The sequence below is a fragment of the Suricata suricatta genome, chromosome 3, assembly GCF_006229205.1.
Source record: "Suricata suricatta isolate VVHF042 chromosome 3, meerkat_22Aug2017_6uvM2_HiC, whole genome shotgun sequence".
Classification (NCBI taxonomy): domain Eukaryota; kingdom Metazoa; phylum Chordata; class Mammalia; order Carnivora; family Herpestidae; genus Suricata; species Suricata suricatta.
The window spans coordinates 142,218,464-142,237,524 of NC_043702.1; the positions used below are offsets into that span (position 1 = coordinate 142,218,464).

The 19,061-nt window shown below is 51.4% G+C and overlaps 1 protein-coding gene and 2 long non-coding RNA genes across 3 annotated transcripts in view; 2 read left to right on the forward strand and 1 right to left on the reverse strand.

Moving 5' to 3' along the window:
- Positions 1-19,061, forward strand: part of PLXNA2 (plexin A2) — a 205,157-nt gene that overhangs the window by 46,397 nt on the left and 139,699 nt on the right. The window lies entirely within an intron of this gene.
- Positions 6,532-7,283, reverse strand: LOC115288238. The gene is made up of 2 exons (XR_003906889.1): positions 6,941-7,283; positions 6,532-6,840 (listed from the first exon to the last, which is right to left on the reverse strand). It is a non-coding gene; the product is annotated as an uncharacterized LOC115288238 (long non-coding RNA).
- On the forward strand, positions 7,734-8,635 carry LOC115288240. Its single transcript, XR_003906891.1, has 2 exons — positions 7,734-7,831; positions 8,358-8,635. It is a non-coding gene; the product is annotated as an uncharacterized LOC115288240 (long non-coding RNA).

A 19,061-nucleotide genomic window follows, 5' to 3' on the forward strand; every position in this document is an offset into this window, starting at 1 on the left:
TTTGGGGAGGAGAGTATGGTTGATGAATATCATTGGGTCTGAAAAAGAGATATTACTTTCCCTTCATGCCTCCTCCTTTCCCTCTGCCCCACACGTACTCACATAGGCACACAGAAACAATCGAACAACATCCTGGAGGTCCCCCTTTGCCTTCAAGGTTGTTTTTTTTTTTTTGACATGGGTGGTGATTTTAGCTGGAGATTGCACCCTCCTGTCCCTCCCCAGAAAGTGTTTCTCATCTCACAAACACAGCCAAACCTTTGGCTGGGAAGAGGGTGGAAATATTTCTCCTACTCCTGAAATGTCTTGATAAAGATCTGCTCTCTGCCAGCCTCCAGCTTCTCCTCATGCTGATTTAGTGCGTCTCGTAGGAGGTGTGGTATTTGTTGGTAGCTCCTGACCAGTGAGCCGTTTGGACAGGGGGCAGGATGTGTGATGGCAAGAATATGGACTCTCAAGTCAGACCATCTTATCTCAAATTGTATCTTTGCCACCTACAAAGTAGCTGATTTTTGGAGGAATTGGTTAGCCTCCCTGAGCTTTGGTTTCTTTACCTGCAAAATGAGAATGATGATCCCTACCTTGAAGGGCACTTTGAAAATTAAATGAGGTCACATATGGTCATTTAGTGTGGTGCTTGGCAAAGGGTGGGTACTGGGAAATGCTAGCCAATATGCACGTCAGCCCCAGCTCGCTCTTTCCAGGGCCTCAAGCTGATGAGAAGGGATAGTCGTGCACCCTCCTGGTGGTCCTCCCTTTCTGCGCAGGATTCCTCAGGGGGCCTGTGCGTAGGTCATCCCAGGCGCCCGAATCCACTCCAAGGCCGACAACTTGCCCTCTCTCTGTGATGAGTCAGCTGATGTAGACCACGGCCACCACCACCTCCCCTGAGATGCTCATGTCAATAAGAGTCATCCATGTTTACCCGTCGATTCAGCAGAGACCCAGAGAATGGCATGGAAGCACTAAGCAGTGGTGGCAGTTGACCCTTTCAGAAGATGTATCATTTTAGAGAAAATCATTTAAGACTCCAGGGCTGAGAAGGATCCTCAAAATGTCCTCCTTATTGCCCTCACCTCATCACTGTCCTTTTGCTCTTCTCCTAGTGCTTCTCACAACAGAGGCGTTTTTAGAATGGATACTCATTCACTGAATGCCTACTATGCAACAGACCCTTTGCCCCACTCCGACATAGCCCACCGTCCCACCCTGGGCACAGTACATCCACCCTGGGCAGGAGGACATGCACATTGCCCTAAGGACCCTGGGAGGAAGAGCTTCCGTATCTCTCCTCTGGCTTGCCTTTGTGACCTCCTGAGCCTCAGGGTCCAGAAGATCCAACTTGATGCCCCACAGTGTGCAGTATGCTTTTGCATTTCTCATCTCAATCAGTTCTGATAACAGCTCTAGAGGTGGACGTTCTTATCTCCATTTTCAAGATGGCGTAGGCAAAATTCCCAATAGATTTTTCCATTGGTAAATCTTGAAGCCTAGATGTAAATCCTAGTTTTGTGATTCAAAGTTCCTACTACCCTCTCGACCCCCCATGATGTTTTGGGTCCCTTGTTGTGTCTTTCCTTATATCCTAACCTAAAGGAGCCATTCAAACAATATATTTGGAAAACTGTGGGTGATAAGTCATAGGACGTATAAAGGCTCATAGGACAAGGGCCCTTTCTTCAGATACCTACAATCCATTGGAAGGCATGGGACATGTTTGCCCCCTTCCTGCTTCCCCTAAAGACAGGACATTGTGTATCCTTCTCTCAAAGATTCTGCCTATGCAGCAGCGGCCATGAGGCACTGTGGAGCTGGGGGAAAGGAGTCCAGGAATCAAGTGGCCCGGGCTCTAGCCTTGGCTGTACAGCCATTGACCTTGGGGAGGTCACCCCAGTCCCTTATCTATAAAAGAGACATTGATAATTCTGGTCCCTGCTTCACAGGATTAAGGGGTAGAGTAGTGAGACAGAGTGGGTGTGAAAACATCTGGAAAACTGTACCCTGCTGTCCAGATATAAGGGGTCGGTGCTGTCCACTCTCCCCTCCCCATTGTATTAGTCTCCTCGGACCCTCAAGATGCATTTTGGTTGCTCATCACCACGGTACCCTGACCATATGTCCTGGCGGCAGAGGATTGCAGTCACAGTCTATAACTGTTGTTCCAAAGCCTCCCCCCTCTCCCCATCAATTTCATAGGTCACCCATGTGATGGCAGGTTAAAATGCCACCCCCCGTTAAAAACAAAAACAAAAACATAGAATGAGCAAGACCCTAGAGAGAGAACCTGACATCTGCAGCCTATATACCAAAAATATGTGGCCTGGTAGTGCCCTGCAGGTGGCGGCGGGGGGAGGGGGCAGAACACAAGGAACTTTTACAAAATGGTTGGTCATTGTCCCAGCAGGAAGGGTAGCAACAGTTCGGGAGTGGGGGGGTACCCTGAAGACCTCTTCCCCCAGTTCCAGCTGTGGTGCTCTCTTCCAGGGGAGGTGTTTGATTGGTGAGGCCTTCAGGTTTGCTTGCATGAGCTCAGCTGGAGGGAACTGAGCCGTAGGTACAGAGCAGCAAAGGATGTCCGACTTGGGGTCTTTCTGAGGAATGCATCCGTTGTTAAGGTTCTGTGGCTGCTGCGCCCCTGCCTTCCAAATCCAGCCTCTCACACACCACGGAGCTGAGATCAGCGAGGTAACAGACATCTTCCTGCGGAGGTCTCCCACTCGGCCCTGCCAGTCTGGGAGCCATTACTTTTTCCAGATGTGGAATAATTGCAGGGCTAATCACACCTGGGGTTTGCTGGGATCCACCTCCAAGGGACTCCGGGCCCTTTTAGTTAATCCTCATGACGGTCACTCACAATAAAGAAGAAAGTGGGAGACCCTGAGTAGAGGAGATAAGATAGCTGCCCAAAGACACAGCGAGCTGCCTTTCATTTCAGCTCAAAATTCTTAGGTTCGCAAAACACAGAAATGTGTCTCTTGTCCCTCCTCCTTACTTCCTACAGGAGGAATTTTGCACAAAATCACGTTGCAATTCTCAGAGCAGCTACCTCTCTGCAGATGCGGGGCCACCTACTCCTCCCCGCACCCCTTTTTCTCCAGCACCGCCCCCTGCCTCCAAAACCCACCTCCCTGAAAGAGGTCTTGACACTGTCATTAAACAGCTGCCAGCAACACCTGCAGGCATTCTCCCTTGCAAAGATAACTTAAAAGAAAGAAAGGAAAAGAATACTCAACAAGAAAGGCTACAGGAAGTGTAGTGGTGGGTTCGAAGGTTTTTTGGTTTTTGCCAAATTACCTTTACTCTGCATTTCTCTGCCGATTCTCCTTTGCACTTTCCACGTTTTACTTAGGAATCCCCTCTTCTAGTCCCTACTTTGAAAGTCAAGAAAAGAAAACCTGTTTCAGGATTAAATACAGTGTCAACATGTAGCTAGGATCTTCATACCTTAAGAAAAAAAAAGCCACAGGGGCTGTCTCCACCCATTGAAGGTATAATAGTGGGGGGTGGGGGGGAAGAGAGAAGAACCAGTCTTTCCCTCCTCGCTTCCTGGGCCTCCTTCCAACAAATGCTGATGCAGGCTGATGAAGATCGGCTTCTCAGAACCTTGTGCCTAATGATAACCGCCTTAGAAAGTCATTACTTGAGAGGCTTTTCCAGCTCTGTTCTCGCACCCGGGAGTTTCTGCTGTTTATTCAAGAATTGGTCACGGGGAGACCCATCCCGTCTTTGCTCATTGCCCCAGGGCTTGCTAAGCCTTGACAGATGCCTTCAGTGGGCCCCACCATCCTGCCCACAGGGCCTACCCCCCTTGGAAACAGCCAGCACCCCATCCTTACCCACACCGTCCCTCAGTGCCATGGAATCCTGCTGCCCAACTCATTCCCCCCTGCTGCCAGCTGGAGCTCAGATACTAAGCCTATTATTTTTTTTAAAGATGATAGGTCAAAAGCAATGGATTTTTTTTTTTCTTTCAGACAGAGGCCAATGAGGAATGAAGTGGCAGCTTCAGGAAACTGAGCTGTATTTTGTGGTTGCCAGGGGCCTGGAGCCTGGTGAGGGCTGGAGGGGTTCGGTTACTGGAAGCAGAGTTCAAAGGAGCTTTGCAAAGGTCAGCCCGAAACTGTATTTGTGGGAACCATCAAACCGATGACTAGGCTGCTTTTCTATTGTGTCATGGAAAAGGCTTCTAGGGAATTCCTGCCAAGTCTTTAGAAGAAAAGATATATATAGCTAAAGATGTGTATATTTATAGAGAGATGTATGGATATATTTATGCCCGTCATGCCCATTAGCTCTGCAGGGAGGGGGAGGGGGCCGCTGGAAGGGAGAGTACAGCACCAGGGTCTCCCTGCAGCTTTTCCAGGCCCGTGGGAGGAGGAAAGAGAGCATATCATAGAAGGTTTGGGAATCTTTGGCTCTCATCCCCAAGGGGATGCCCCTGAGAGAGAAGCTCCCCAGTGGGAGCCAAGGCTGTGAGCCCTGAGTTTTCTTTTGAACGATTCAGGCAGGTCCCTGCGGTCTAGAGGACATTTTGGAAGGAAATCTTTCTGGGGGTCTGTGATCCCTGAGTAACCTAATCCTCAGAGTGGAGTGTGGGAGGCAAGGAGTCCATACGGGAAATTGCAGGGATGCCGAGGGGGAGGGAGAGAGGCCTGAAGGCTTGATGCCCCCAAAGAAGGGATGGAATGGCTCCGAATTCATTTGCTTTCCACCTGTGGGGAGAAAGCTTAATTGGCCTGTTGGCCTTGGAGGTGCCCAGACCCTGATTTTAGAGGCACTGGGAGACTTGCCTACTTAGCTGAGACCATCTGCTGCTCCCCCAACCCCGGAGCCTGGAGGCTTACTGAGAATGGGCCAAAGATCCTTTCCAGAATCTCCCTGGAACTATGTGGTGTGTGTGTGTGTGTGTGTGTGTGTGTGTGTGTGTGTGTGTGTGCGTGAGACCTGTGTATGCCCATGCATCCATGCATGCACATGTGGCATGGGGAACCGTGTGTGGCATGTATGTGTGTGTTCATGTGTGCATGTGCTCTTCCTGACTTCTCTCCCCGTCAGGGGACCTCTCCAAGTGGGCACAGCAGCTGGACCCACGAGTGAGCTGGGTGGCAGGTCTAGCTGGGTGTGCCCGGTATCTGGCTCTGCATCTCTCATTCCATCTCTATCATGTCAACAACTTTCAAAACTGACTGAAGCATAACCGCTTGCCTCCCCCCTCCTCCCCCGGTGTCCCTCTGTTCCCATCCCTACCCACACCCACCCCAGTGGAGGCCCGGGGTGTGATGAGTAAGTCAGGCCGGCTAATGACACTACACCTACCTTATCTCAGAGTGCCCTCGGTGTGCCTTGCTTGTGTCTACAGCTGGAGGTGGGGATGGGAGGCAGGATATTATTGCAAAACCCATTTGGCTGTAGCTACCACCTGAATTCCTCCTCTTCTGCGGACAGTGCCCCACCCTCCCCAGGCAAATTGACTTAGCAGCCTACTGGCAGAGAGACTCAAGGTCTAAAGAAAGCATACAGGTTGGCAAATGAACAGAAAAGTTGTGACATTCTTACACCTCCACTCCCTCCTCCCACCTCCACCCACCCCACCTGGCCCAGCTCCCCCCACCCGCAGCCTGTGACCAGGGGGTGGGAGGGGGTGGCCATGGTGCAGCTGCAGACATCTGCCCTCCCTCTGTCTCTGCCACTTCATTTCTCGTCTGTCAGCAGCAGCTCATGGCCGCTGATGGTCAGCAGAGTCAAAGAGGCCCTGCGGACCTCTTATCCGGCTCCCTTTGCTCCCCGTCCCCTGCTGCAGGAGGTTAAGGGGAAAAGAGGAAGAAAGAGACAGGAAGGCAGAAGCAGAGTGAAATGAAATGTTAGTGACATTCAAGAAAGTGACTTCATAGGGCTTCACTGCCCTCCCTCCGGAGTCAGGATGAACCTCGTCTGCTTTATAAGCCATCAGTGACTTCTCCCCTGTCTGAGTCATCAAACCCCAGGGCCCACCCCCCTTCTCACCCTGCAAACAGGAACACATGTGCCTCTCTCATCCAATGGCAGGTCCATCTGTGACCTTTATTCTTCTGACCTCACCCGTGAAGGGGAAGGGAGCCCCAGAAGGGCTTTCACTCCCTGTACCAGACTGAATATATTCTCCCCTCCTCCCTGACCTCAGCCTTCCCATTTCCTCCAGGTACATGGGAGGAAGAGAGGAAAGGCTTTCCCTCTGGGCCAGGATATTGGCAGCCCTGACTGGATTCCACATGTGGAGAGAGCCTGGTGGGAGAGGACAGTGTTGCTTCTGATCCCAGCCCCTCAGTCTCTGTGGGCTCCCCCAGCCAGGGAGGTGACCACCCTGTGAAGTTATGTGAATTCATGGGGTCACCCAGAAGCAGATTCCCCCCAGAATGGGCTGAGCTTCCCCTCCCAGGGTGAGCAAGAAGCCTGCCCTACTGGATGCCAGCCCTCTCCACAGCTCTGTTCAGCCTGAGGCAGGTCTTCGGGCCCCTTTCCTTTCTCACAACCACAGAGGACAGAAGAAAAGCCTTCATTTCTGCTCCCAACCAGCAGAGGCTGGCGGGTGCACCTCTGTTCCTGTCCCCATCTGCAAAATGAGAAGGTTGCACCACAAGACCCTTCTAGAGCTAACCTTCCACGAATGGAATTTCCAAAAATGTCCATTCCTGTGGGCTGAGCAAAGCACTTTTCCTAACTATGGAAAAGCAGCAGAACCCTCTTGTGGTTTTCCGGTGGTCCTGATTGCTCCAGGAAGGGACCTGAGTGAGCTTCTCATCTTGAAGGAGTCGAGCCATTTGCGGCATTTGGAGCTAAGTGCTGAGCTGGATTGTGCAGGCCCTGGAAAGAAAGAGGACAGAGATGAGGTAAATTGGCTTTTGTTTGTGTAGCAGCTAGAGCAGTAAGGACCTCAAGTGAGATCGTAGAAAGAACTTCCTACCTCAGCCGGCTTCTCAGGAGGATCTAGCCTTTCCTCGCGAAGTTTCCGGAGAAGAAAATTGGAGGCCTGCATCTGCATCTTGAGTTCTTTTTCAGGGCATGATTAAAACACATGTTCTCCTCCTAGCTGTACACAGCGCTGCCCAGCCCCAGCCCTGGTCCCTACCTTCCCAGCCCCACGGAGGCCTGGTCTGCAGATGGTGGCAAGAGGTGGGCTCTGGGAGGAGACGGGGGTCTCACCAGAGAGCAGGGGTGACATCTCCCCCCCGCCAGCCCCTCTCTGACTTCTGACCTCTGCACCTCTCTTGCTAGTGATTCCTAAATTACCGAGCTGTCTAACCCTCTCTGGGGAGGAGAGGAGCAAACAGGGCTGACGGGAGGTGGAGCAGAGAAAGTATGAGGTGGAGGTCAGGGGTCGTTTCACAGTATGTTTTGGCAAAGGAGGCCTGTGGAGCAGCCAGTGGGATCGGACTTTCATCCTTCCAGAACTTCCCCAACAAGGAAAGCAAACGCTGTCACTTGAGCATGCGCTCTGAGCAACAGGACTCCCTGCCTCAGGGTCGGGCCACCTGGGAGGATGTGATAGCAGTCAGAGTCTTGCCTTGTGCCCCTCCTGCTACCCCTCTTCTCAGCCTGGGAAGGTGACAAAAGTGCCTGGGAAGGCCACAGCCTCTCTTTGAAGGGGCTGCTCTGCCCTCAGAACAGAAGGGCTCCTCAGCGCCTGGGCAGGACGGAGCTTCCGGGATGCTCCTCACGGCCCTGAGTAGCGCCATGTTACTCCAGTGAACCACGCGCATGCGCAGATCCGCCTCCTGCGAGGGTCAGTTAGGGTCTAAAAGGAAAGAAGCAGAGGTCATGGGCTCAGGCCTGGAGAATAGAGTTTCCCTGCGGAGTGAGTGCTGAGGTTGGGGATGGGGGTTGGAAGTCTGGGAGTTTGGGGTTCCAGAGGAACCAGCCCCGCAACGTACCTTCTCAAGGGAGACACCAGGGCCTCACCTGACCAGGACCATTGCAGTTGTATTTCCCCTGCTGCCTCCGCTCTCCTGTCCACACCCCAGCTTAGGTGTCTTAGGTGTTCGCCCCTGCTGCCCGTGCCCGCTTTGGGGTGAGGGGTGGTGGCCCCAAATAGAGACAGGAAGTGGAGCTCCTGAGGTGCAGGGCCACCAATGATCTGGTCTTAACTGGAGCAAGTCTCTAAAGATCTGGGCGCCGGCATTGTGTGGCTTGTTTCCATGCTCTGTCCACCACTTGCTAGCTGCCTAACTTTGGGCGGGGTACTTAACCACTGGGATTCACCATCCCCTCCTCTGCAAAAGGGAGATTCCCTGGAAAGTAGATGCAGAATGTATGTGCCGTCCTTGACCCATAGGAAATGCACGATCGGTGTTCGCTCTTTTGTGTTCTGTTTTGTCTCCCAGCTCTCTTCTGTGTTGGTGGCTTGGTGACAGCCCGCTCCCAGGCAGCCCTAGCCACTGCCATGGCACGGACTGAGCGATGAACCTTTTGCTTTCTCCCTGCTTCCAGCCATCCAGGCACAGAGATGCCCGCTCAGGCCCCTGACCCCAGCCCCTGGCGCAGAGGCCTTTCCTCTGTTGACAGCCTGAAGACAGGTCATTTTTCTTCTCTTCCCATGTAATGGCCTTTACTCCCCTACCCATCACTCCCTTTTCAAACCTTAATGGCTTTAACATACACACAGTTCTTAAAAAAAAAAAATTTAAAAAAATAAAAAACAAGCCCCCAGTGAGCTGCCCCAAACCTCTTGTAGTGGAGGAGAAACAACCCAAGCACATGTTCACAAGTCACTGCTTGTGATGACAGGGGGCCTTGTGCTAATTTCCTCCTGTGTTTAAAGCCCAGCGTGGGGGCAGGGCGGTGGGCGGCAAGAGGGAAGAGATGGAGGGCTTGGGTATTTGGTTGTTCCCTTTGATCCTTCTAGAAATGCTGTCGTATTTGAGGAAATATTTCATCCTGGGGAATCTTGAAGAATAAGAAAGATGGGTTACGTGGGTGGCGGGGGCTGATGTGGAGGGAGAATGCTACCAGATGACCTTTTCTCTCCTTGAGATGCTGAATCTCCACTCTGTCTTGTTTCTCTGAGCAAGGGAGGGAGGAGATGATCTCTAAGGGAAGACCCTGGCTCAGAAGTATTCATGGATTTGCTGAAGCCTCCTACCCCAGCACGTATGGTTTCTGCATCTGATTTCTCTTTGTGGCCTCCCCGAGAGGCCTGGAGGCCAGCTGGGCCCCAATGCCCTCACCTTCTCCTTGTGGGCAGCATCCAGGGTGAGCCTCGCAGGCTGCCTACGTCTGGCTATCTCCTGGCCTCCTGAGCTAGCACCTAGTCTGCAAACTGAATACCCCTGGGATGATCTTTTAGGCATGGAAGGTGGGCACTGCCTGCCTCTCGGCTGCCTCCCCAGTCATTCACCTGCCCAAACTCAGGGCAGACCCCCATTCCAGGAGAGGGGGGGAGTTGACTGACCACAGGGAGGGTCCAGCAGAAGGGAGGGAGCGCCCAGGGCTGGGAGCCCCTGGCTGCACATCCACCCATGGAGACAGAGCTGGCCAGGATCCAGGTTTTCCTCTAAAGCAGAAGCAAATGCACCAAACCCGCAACCTTACCCCTTGACCGAAGCCAGCAAAGTGCCTGTCTGACCTCATGATTTTGGTGCTATTATCATCATTATTGGTAATATCGCCATCATCATCCTGTAATTTACCAGCTTCAATGGCTGGAGGGCTCAGGCCCCCTCTGGGTGTTCATGTTAAGAGAAAATGAGTTGTGGCAGCCTCCCACCTCCTCCCTCTCCCCCTTAACACCCACAGGGCCTCACCTCCTGTTCTGTCACCACAGACTCTCTCTGGCCGCTGCCCAACATGCCTTCACCCTGGAGGGGGGGCACTGTGTGGCAGGGTGAGATTCCAGGGCAGAGGGGTGGCACATATCCCTCTTCTTAGAGACAAGGAAAAGACTTCAACTTTTGCCCTAAACCAGTGGTTCTCAACTCGGTCCTGCCTCCAAATCCCGTGGAGACCTTGTTACGGCCCAGATTGCCGGGCTCTGCCCCCAGAGTTTCAGATTTAATGGATATGGGACCAGCCTAAAACTGTGCTTTTCTCAGATGCTAAGTTTGCGAAGTCCCAGATGGTGCTGAAGCTCTCATTCTGGGGACCTCACCTTGAAAACCACTGCCCTAAATCATCCTGAATGATGATTGAAGGAGTGAGCCACCTGAACGCCCTGTCTCCTGCCATCCTCGTGGATGCAGGTGTTTGCATCGTGCCTCATTCACTCCCCTCTACACTGGGTTCCAACCCAGCAGACAGAGGGCCCAGGTGGAGTGTGAGGTAAGACAGTGCTGCTTGCCCTCTGGCATAAGGACCCCTTGGAAAGAAGGCAGAGGCAGGCAGCACCCCCATCCCCACCCCCGGAAGATTTGTTCCTTCATTTGGTATTTTAGGCCTTCCTCAGGGGGAGGCAGAGGCCAGCCTGACTCACTGAGTAAACCTTTGTCAGGAACACTGGGCCCCCACCAAGCTCTCCTCTCTCTTTCTTCCCCACCTGTTCCTCTAGCTGAGCTTCAGGCTCAGCAGAGAGTGGCAGCGTCCTGTGTACACTGTCCCCACGGCCATGAGAGGACAGGTACCCAGCGTGCTCACTGTGCGTGCTGATTCTTAAAGCAGACCTCCCACAATTCCATGCGGTTGCTTCTGCCCTCCCCTCTACTACAAAGAACTCAGGGCTTCTCCTCCAGAAGCAATGCCCTGGGAGCAGAGATTTCTTCTTTCATCCCTCTGGTAGGAAGAGGAGGAAAGAGGATACGGAGTGACATTTTGTGAGCTCCAACTACTGGCAGAGACCATGCTAGATTCAGTGCACACTGTCCACTAGCAGCACGAGTGTTTTCTCCCTGAGATTTGCCAAAGCCCCAAACTTGTTTTAAACAGCAGGTTCGAAAGCTCAGGACCCACACTACACCGAGATAATAAATAAAGGATGGACAGAGTCTGGCCTGGTAGGTCTCAAACTTGAGTGTGTGTCAGAATTACTGAGTGCTTGTTAAAATACACACTGCATAGCCCTAGGCTGGGGTGGGGCCTGAGAATGTGCATTTCTACCAAATTCCAGGTGGGGATGCTACTGCTGGTCTGCAGACCACACATCGGGGAACCCATAGTCTAGCTCTGTGGCCTGCTGATGTGGCTTTTGCTGGCTGTAACGCCCTGTTTCACTTCATCAGAATGTTACCTTCACCCCCACATCAAATCATACTCTTTCTGAATTCCTTTGATTTCACAAAGGAAAAATGTGACCAGCTCGCTAACTCTGTGTTGTTTCTTCATTCATTCAAAAGATCATAATTATTATCGTAAACACTTATGTAGCGCTTACTAAATGCCAGTGTCCTGGAGCTTTGCATATATTAGGTATTTTAATCCTCATAATGACGCTATGAGGTATCTGTAATTATTAGCCCTTCTTAACCAATGAAGCAACGAAGGCTCCTCGGAGAAGCGAAGGTTGTGCAGTCAGTCAGGGGCTGGGCAGGGATTCACACCAGGCAGGTGGATTCTAGAATCTAGAATCTGTACTTCTCAGCCGTCCTCGACTCACTGCACATCAGTTATGAGTTATGCGTTATGCTGAGCTCTGACTGGGTTGGGTGGGAAGAATACAAAAATGCAAGTCACACTTTGCCGTGTTTTAACAAATGGAATGTCATAGGAGAGCATGTGCCAGGGGCCGAAAGCAGACAGAACAACTGCCTTGGCCTGGAAAAGTTGGGGAAGGCATCAAAACAGAGTAGGCGTTCAAGCTCAGGTTATAAATATAAGAAAGAGTTCTCCGATAGAGAAAAGGCTAAAGGCTGCAGCCAGAACAGTCTCGCAGACACTGTGTGCACGGCTAGAGCAAGCACTGGGCCTGTGAGTGGCGTGATGCCCCAGGAACCCAGGGCTCCAGGAGGAAGGGAGGGGGTGGAGAGGGCCGGCCACTGCTGCGGCACGCAGGGGCCAGGTGGTAAGCGATCTGGAATGGCAGGCTCGAGGGTTGGACTTTGGTAACCGAGGGGGAGCTATTTAAAGTCTTTGAGCAAGTCAGGGACATAATCGGATGTGGAACTGTGAAAGATAACTCCAACTCCAAAGTTTAGCCTTTGATCCGGTGTGGGCTGCATGCCAGACACACCAATAGCTAATCTCCCCCTGCTTCTTCAGTCACTCACTTCCCCTGAATAAGAGCACTCTTTCCTTGACTCCTACTGTCTGACTAGACAGCACTCGTTGACTGTCTGTTTCTCCCTTTGGGGCTTTTCTGGTTCTATTTCCCATTTTTCTCAAGCCTTTTACAGCTGGTATCAACCTAATTCTATCTTTCTTGTTCACTAGCTCTGACTCTTATTCTCTATGACCTCAAGATACTTGGGTCTTATTCTCCGTGACCCCAAGTCATATTATCATATAGCCTCAAAGTCCATGTTTGGGTTGACCAAGTCTCCAGGTCTGGCAAGTAAGGGAGTGCTTGGATACCTGAAGAGTACAAGAACTATAGTGGTCATAGCCCGATCTGCAGACATGGATGGGTCCCAGCATTAATTACAGGCCATTTGGACCCCCTCTGCAGTGCTCACCTCCACCGCACTTCTTTTTTTATGTTCATTTATTTTATTTTGAGAGACAGAGAGAGAGCAGGGGTGGGGCAGAGAGAGAATCCCAAGCAGTCTTTGCACTGTCCAGGTAGAGCCCAACATGGGGCCCCATCCCATTTCTCATCATGTGAGATCATGACCTGAGCTGAAACCAAAGGTTGAATGCTTAGCCAACTGAGCCACCCAGGCCCCCCGCCATCACTCCATTGAAAAGGCTTTGCTAGGTCCATCTCACCTGACTCATCATCAGACTGAAAAATGCTAATGGGAACTAAAGCCAGGAGCAACACCCTTCGACCTTCATTTCCTCACCTGTTAAATGACACTAGACCTTTACTGTTTATTCAGCAGATAGATTTACTTTACATTAACATGACTTTGAAAGCGTTTTGTAAACTATAAAGCACCAGAGGTGGAAAGAAGGTCCATCAGGCTGGTTGCTTGAGACAGAAATGGAATTGAGCCATCCATCAATTCACTTCAAACAAAACCCCAAGATACCACTCAATGGGAGGCCGACCCGTGTCCAACCCTATAACTGTCCTGATGAGTCCCTTGGTATCTTTTAACTATCTTTTGAACTGTAAGGTCTTCTGTCTTGGGCTGTCAGGTCTTTTTGGCACTCTCTTAAGAAACCTGCCTTTCTCATATCCTTTCTCCAGCCTGACCCTTGGCCCTGGGGCCTCAGGTTGTAGCTCTCACCCCCCCAGAGGGACTGTGGCTAACCTTCCCAGATTTCCAGGCCTTTCCCCAGGAGAACAGTGACTATTGGGGTGGAGGCAGCTGGCCCCAGACCTCCCAGCAGAGGACAGAACCAAGCAGGATATAGAACTTGCCAGGTTGCCTAGAATTTGAAGAGGTACAATGTTAAGCCTCGTCCACCCTAGTGGGACCTTTTGGAGGTCATTTACCTCTGTCTTCTCACGGGCCAGCAGGCTTCTCTCCCTTCCTCTTGCATGCTGGATCTTTTGTCTCCCATTCTAGAAGATGCCAGCCCGAGGGGGATCGAGTGGTGAAGGAAGGGTGGACCTCCTCCCAAAATAAGTGGCTCCACTTGCCGACAGCTGGGTAGAGTCCATACTTGAGTCCACATTTCACAGTCAGTGCTGAGCTGGGATGAGCAGACCTGAGTGGAGGACCACCCCCACTGTTCCTGACCTAGCACATCCCTTCCCCTCCATCCGCCGCCCATGCTCACCCCTCAGCCTTCCTTTGCATTCTCCCTCAGGCGAGCATCTGAGTCCTCTTCAGGTAAAGGGTCTCCAGATGTTCCACATCACTCATCATATGCCTCCTCCCAACGATTTCTGCTGGGTCAGCCAGTTGGCTCACTGCTGGAGGGCTAGTCGACGTGCTGTGCAGTTCTGTTTTCTACAGGGTCTGGGAGCTCCCACAGAGCTGCGCGTGTGCTGGGTTCCAACTACAGCTGGCTTCCAGCTGACCCAGCTCTCTGCAGTGAAAGCAATTGGCCAGGCCTGGCCAGAGAGCTCCCGGCACCAGCGAGGTATCAGACCAGCAGGGGCCAGATCCGATTTTCTTTACATCCCAGAGACATTGAGGGAGATGAAGAAATATGCCCTGATTTCCTTGGGGAGGTTTCTCCTGAGACCATTGAGGTGAGTTCTTTCTTGATTGCCTCTGATGCCCTTCTTCGCCCTCCTCCTCCTATTTTGTCCCACGCCCACTCCCGCCCCTTCTCCTCCATATGGCCTCCACATCTGGCCGATGACCATTCAGAGATTCCGACAGTGCCTTCTCCCTTCCCTCAGCAGCCCTATGTCCTCCCATCCTCACCCGCTGTGTCTCCTTATGACTCTGCCTTCTGTGTTCCACCCCGCCTCCTGCAGGTGCCCTGTAAGAATAGAACAAGAACATGGGCTCTCCGAAGAGTTGTCCCTTCTCGCCCCTCCCACAGCCCCCCCACCCCACAACCCTAGGCCTCGAGGCCCTCCTTCCTGCATTTGGAAGCCCCTTTCACTGACGGAGGCCAACAGCAGACTGTGGGCTGGGCCCCTCCGTTTCCAAGCAAGCCCCAGACAGATTTGCAGAGACTGTCAGGAGTCTCATCAGGACTCTGGACTCTGGCCTCTGACCCTAGTACCCTCTTTGGAGGGGGCTCAGCATAAGGAAGAAGACCCAGATATTTCACTAGCTTCTCTTCTTTCCCCCCATCTGCATCCTCGGGCCCCTAATTCTGTCCCTGGTGGGAGTATGTGCCCGCGTCTATGTGTCCCTACACGCATCACATTTGGCCCCCTCAGGGCCCGTCTAGCGTTCCCAGGCAGGACGGAGCAGACTGTGGCAGCCGATGTGGCTGAGAGGTCTTCTGGCTGGCCCAGAGCTGCCCATCCCTCCACAGGTCAGGCCTGTAATGATGGGGTTAATTTTGCTTCCCCTGCATCTCAGCCCAAACATGGCTGGCTAATGCTGGTTCAGCTGGTAACATTTTCATTGGCAAAACCCCTGCCCACCCTTGAGACGGGCTCCATTTACACACACGCAGGGTTCAGAGCTGGATCTGCCCGAAGCCAGAGGGTTGGCCCAAAATCTTGGCCAGACTTGGCAGCTCAGTACCAAAGCACTGGTCTTTTTTCCCACTGCGTACAGACTGGAGTGGAAGGAGACCGTGCGTGGATCCTGGCTTTGCCGTGTGCTAGCTGTGTGACCTTGAGAATTTCAGTTACACTCTCTGAGCTTTGATCTTCTCATCTTCTGACGAGTATCATAACACTGGACTCACAGGACTTGTTGGAGGATTAAATACAATAATATATTCCCATGTAGCAAGCGCTCAGCAATTGCTAGTTAAGTCTGAATCTAAATGGTGCTCACGGTGTGAGGAAATAGCACAGGCTTGGTAAAACCCTTGGAAGGCCTCGCTGGTCCAACACGCGTGTGTGGCAGGAGTGGGCTAGCAGTACTGGAAAACACATTGAACATTTCCTGTGCCAGATTGGACTCTAAGAGTTGGGCACATATTAATTCATAATCCTGCGCCAGCCCATTTTACAAATGAGGAAGTTCAGCTTGTGGGGTTAACTACTTTGCCCCAAGTTATACAACAGCATCACACTACCAGGAGTCAAACTGGGTGACAGGGACTCCGGGCTTCACTCTCAACCAGAGCCCTTCACTGCCTTTAGGTGTGCCACTAACACAGCTCCAGCCCAGAGACGGCAGGGACTTACTCAGGCTCCTCCTGCCCTTAATCTTCTCTCTCCCAGGCCTGGGCTTCCTTCCATGGCATCGAGCTGATTGGCCACATTCCTTAGCAGGTGTTAGAGGGACCCATCTTCTGTAGCCAGCCAGCCCCCAGAGCAACTCACTTACCCCTTTCTCCTCCCCTGCTTGAGAAAGTGTCCCCTGAACACAAAGGGCAGCTTTGTTCAGGTTCAAGGTGATTGCCAGGTAAGGTCAGAGCCCAGCCAGCCCTCCTTTCTGTGCAGGTGAGCAGTGGACTCGGTACTTTCTGGGGGCACAACGAGGTCAGCTTTCTCTTCCTCCGGAATCTTTTAGAAAGAGAAGACCACTTCTTTGGGACAGTTACCACCCAAAAACTCAGAGGCCCAGCTTTCCCAGCAGTGAGATAAGTGTCAGCACGCGCGCTGTTCAGCCCGCCCTTGCTGAGATCAGCCTCTCGTGAGCCGTGGGCGTCACCTGCAGGCCTGGGCAGTGCTATGGGCATATCTAGCAAGTAGGGGCCTCAGAAATGGAAGAAGAGGGGACAGCAGTAAATTGTAAGTACTTAGGAGTTGTTCTTAAGGAAGCGGCAAAGGAAATATCTAGAAATAGAACAGAAAGGTCCCTTTCCCAAGGCAAAATGAGGGCCTTCAGGGCGTTTCCTAATACGATCCCACCTACCTTTCTGATGATACTTTCCAGGCCCAGAAATATTACTCTCTGAGTTAAGAGACTCCATACAGAGGCTTTCACACATAGGTCTGCAAGCGTAATGTGCTTTCTTCCTCAGTCACTCTTCATGATGCTAATGTTAATTGAGCACCTACTGTGTGCCAGACACTATGCTAAGTGCTTCACATGCCATTTCTTATTTATTTACTTGTTTGTTTTTTAATGTCTATTTACTTTTGAGAGCTAAAGAGAGAGAGCACAAGCTGAGGAGGGGCAGACACACACACACACACACACACACACACACACATGGAATCTGAAGCAGACTTTAGGCTCTGAGCTGTCAGTGCAGACCCCGACGCTGGGCTCAAACCCACGGACTGTGAGATCATGACCTGAGCCGAAGTCGGATGCTTAACAGACTGAGCCACCCAGGCACCCTGAAGTTTCGTATTTAATCCCACAGCACAATCCTATAGGTAGGAGCTATTATTATCCTCATTTAATAAAGAAATGAACATTTAGAGAGTAGATTAGGTTATTTACGCAAGTTTCTTAAACTCTCGGTGCTTCAGTTCCCTCACCTCTAAATCAGGGACTAGCCTTCATAATTTTATTTTGGGAGATGAAAGGAGATAGTTTCATATAAAATATTTAAAAGAGTATTTGGCCATAATAAGCATTCAGTAGAAGTTAGCTATGATTATGAGCACAATTGCCATTATGTCTGAAAGCACCCCACCCCATTCCCCAGATACTGAAATCCTACTAGTGCTTTAGACTGGAGCAGTGGTAATGCTATTCTTCTTCTTTGAAATACACAGTTTGCCTTTGCCTCTTTCCAAGTTCATCAAGTGCAAAGCAAACTTACCCACTTAAACCTTTCATCTGTGTCCCCTCGTCCCATCTTGCAGCCAGATTGCAACCCTCGATGAGATGGTACTGCCCAGTACAGCAGCACTGAAAGCGACACCCCCTCCGGGAAGTCTTCCCTCCCCGGCCCCAGCTGAGCCCTGAATTCCTGGCACGGACATCATCTGTATCAGGCCTTTACTCCCTGTTATTTTTCTTTTCCCATCTTGTTCTCTTTATTAGATCCTGGGATTCCCGAGAAAAGGACTGTATTTTATTTATCTTCATCCAGTGAGGATGTTTATCATAGGAGGAGCTTAAAGGACTTGCTCGTTGGTGGATCGCCCAATCGTGGTTAATTGTTCCTTAAAAACAGTACAGATTATAGGGTAGAGGCAATTTTCATCAGCATTAGGTCGCTTCCAAAGGCCCAGATAATTGTGGGATCAGAGGGTCCTGTTGCGAAGGCTATTTGGATTTGTCCACCAGATTCTTCCCGTCTTCTTGTGCTTGACTGGACTGGGCGCTTTGTGAACACCCCCACAGATAACTCTGGCCTGCTAGCCAGGCTCTTACCCCCCATTTGGCAGGCATCCAGCCCCACAGGGCCTCTTATTCCCCTGCCTCTGTGGGTGGCTGGGCCTCTCCCCCTGGCTGTGGTTCAGATCCCACCCGCCCCAGCTTCCCCTCAGCCTGTCAATCACCAGTCTCTGGAGATGGTCCCCAAGGCCCATCCCATTCTCCCCAGCCCCCAGTCACAAATGACTGCTCCAAGGCAGGCTGGTCTTTGTTTAACGTTCCTTTCATTTGACTTTGGGCTAAAGAGGAAGATAAATGACACTCTGTCTCTTTAAGGTAAAAAAGAGGCATTTTTTTAAAAAAAAGACCTCTATTTTTTTTCTTTGCCTTTTAAGAGGAAAAAAAAAATCCTCCAAGTTATTAGGGGAAAGAAAATCATTTGACTTAAGCAGCCTCTGGCAGTCTGGGGATGCTGAGACAATATAGCTGTCAGCATCTATCAGGTTTGGAAAACAAAGCCATCGGCATATGGGGAAATGAAGAGGGGCTGGGGAGTGAGAAGAGATGGTGAATATCTAATGAGGGACGCACCAGGCACCCCGCACCTCACTGCAGAAGTCCTTGGAGATCCTGGTTTCCGCAGTGGGCGGGGGCCAGAAACGTCCAGACATTTGGGGAGGGAGTAATAAGTCTGGAATTTAATAATTTTTTAAATAGTAAGGATTTTTAGTTTATCCAACCTAAGCCCTTTAGTTGGTGGGGGGCGAGGAGGGCAAAGAAAGTCAAGACCATAAAACAGAAGTGACTTGCTCAAAGCCACAATTGATTTGTGCCCCAAACCAGGACTAGAGTCTGCTACTCTTAGATGTGTGGGGTTTGTTCCCCTCTGCTGAAGGAAGTCCACTTTCTCACCTGTTGAGCAAGCTGTCTGTTCCTCCCCCACCCCATCCCCCAAGCACTGCCCCGAATCTGTCTTCCATCCCGCCGGGGCTTCTCCAGATTCTACACCTGTGATCCCCAATGTCAGCTCCAAGTCCAGGTCTGAGTCTCTCTGAGTCCTTGCTACTCCCAGCTCCCCAAGGCTGGGGTCCCTCTAGAGCGTATAGGAGAGAGGCAGCCCTCTAGGAGAGGCACTGTGGCTTATTTCCAGATAGGGCCACATGCATACAAAATAGACTTTTTGAGCAGAGGCCAATCTGCCCTAGGGCTGGGCCTCTGCAACATCTAGTCCACTGCAGGAGACAGAGA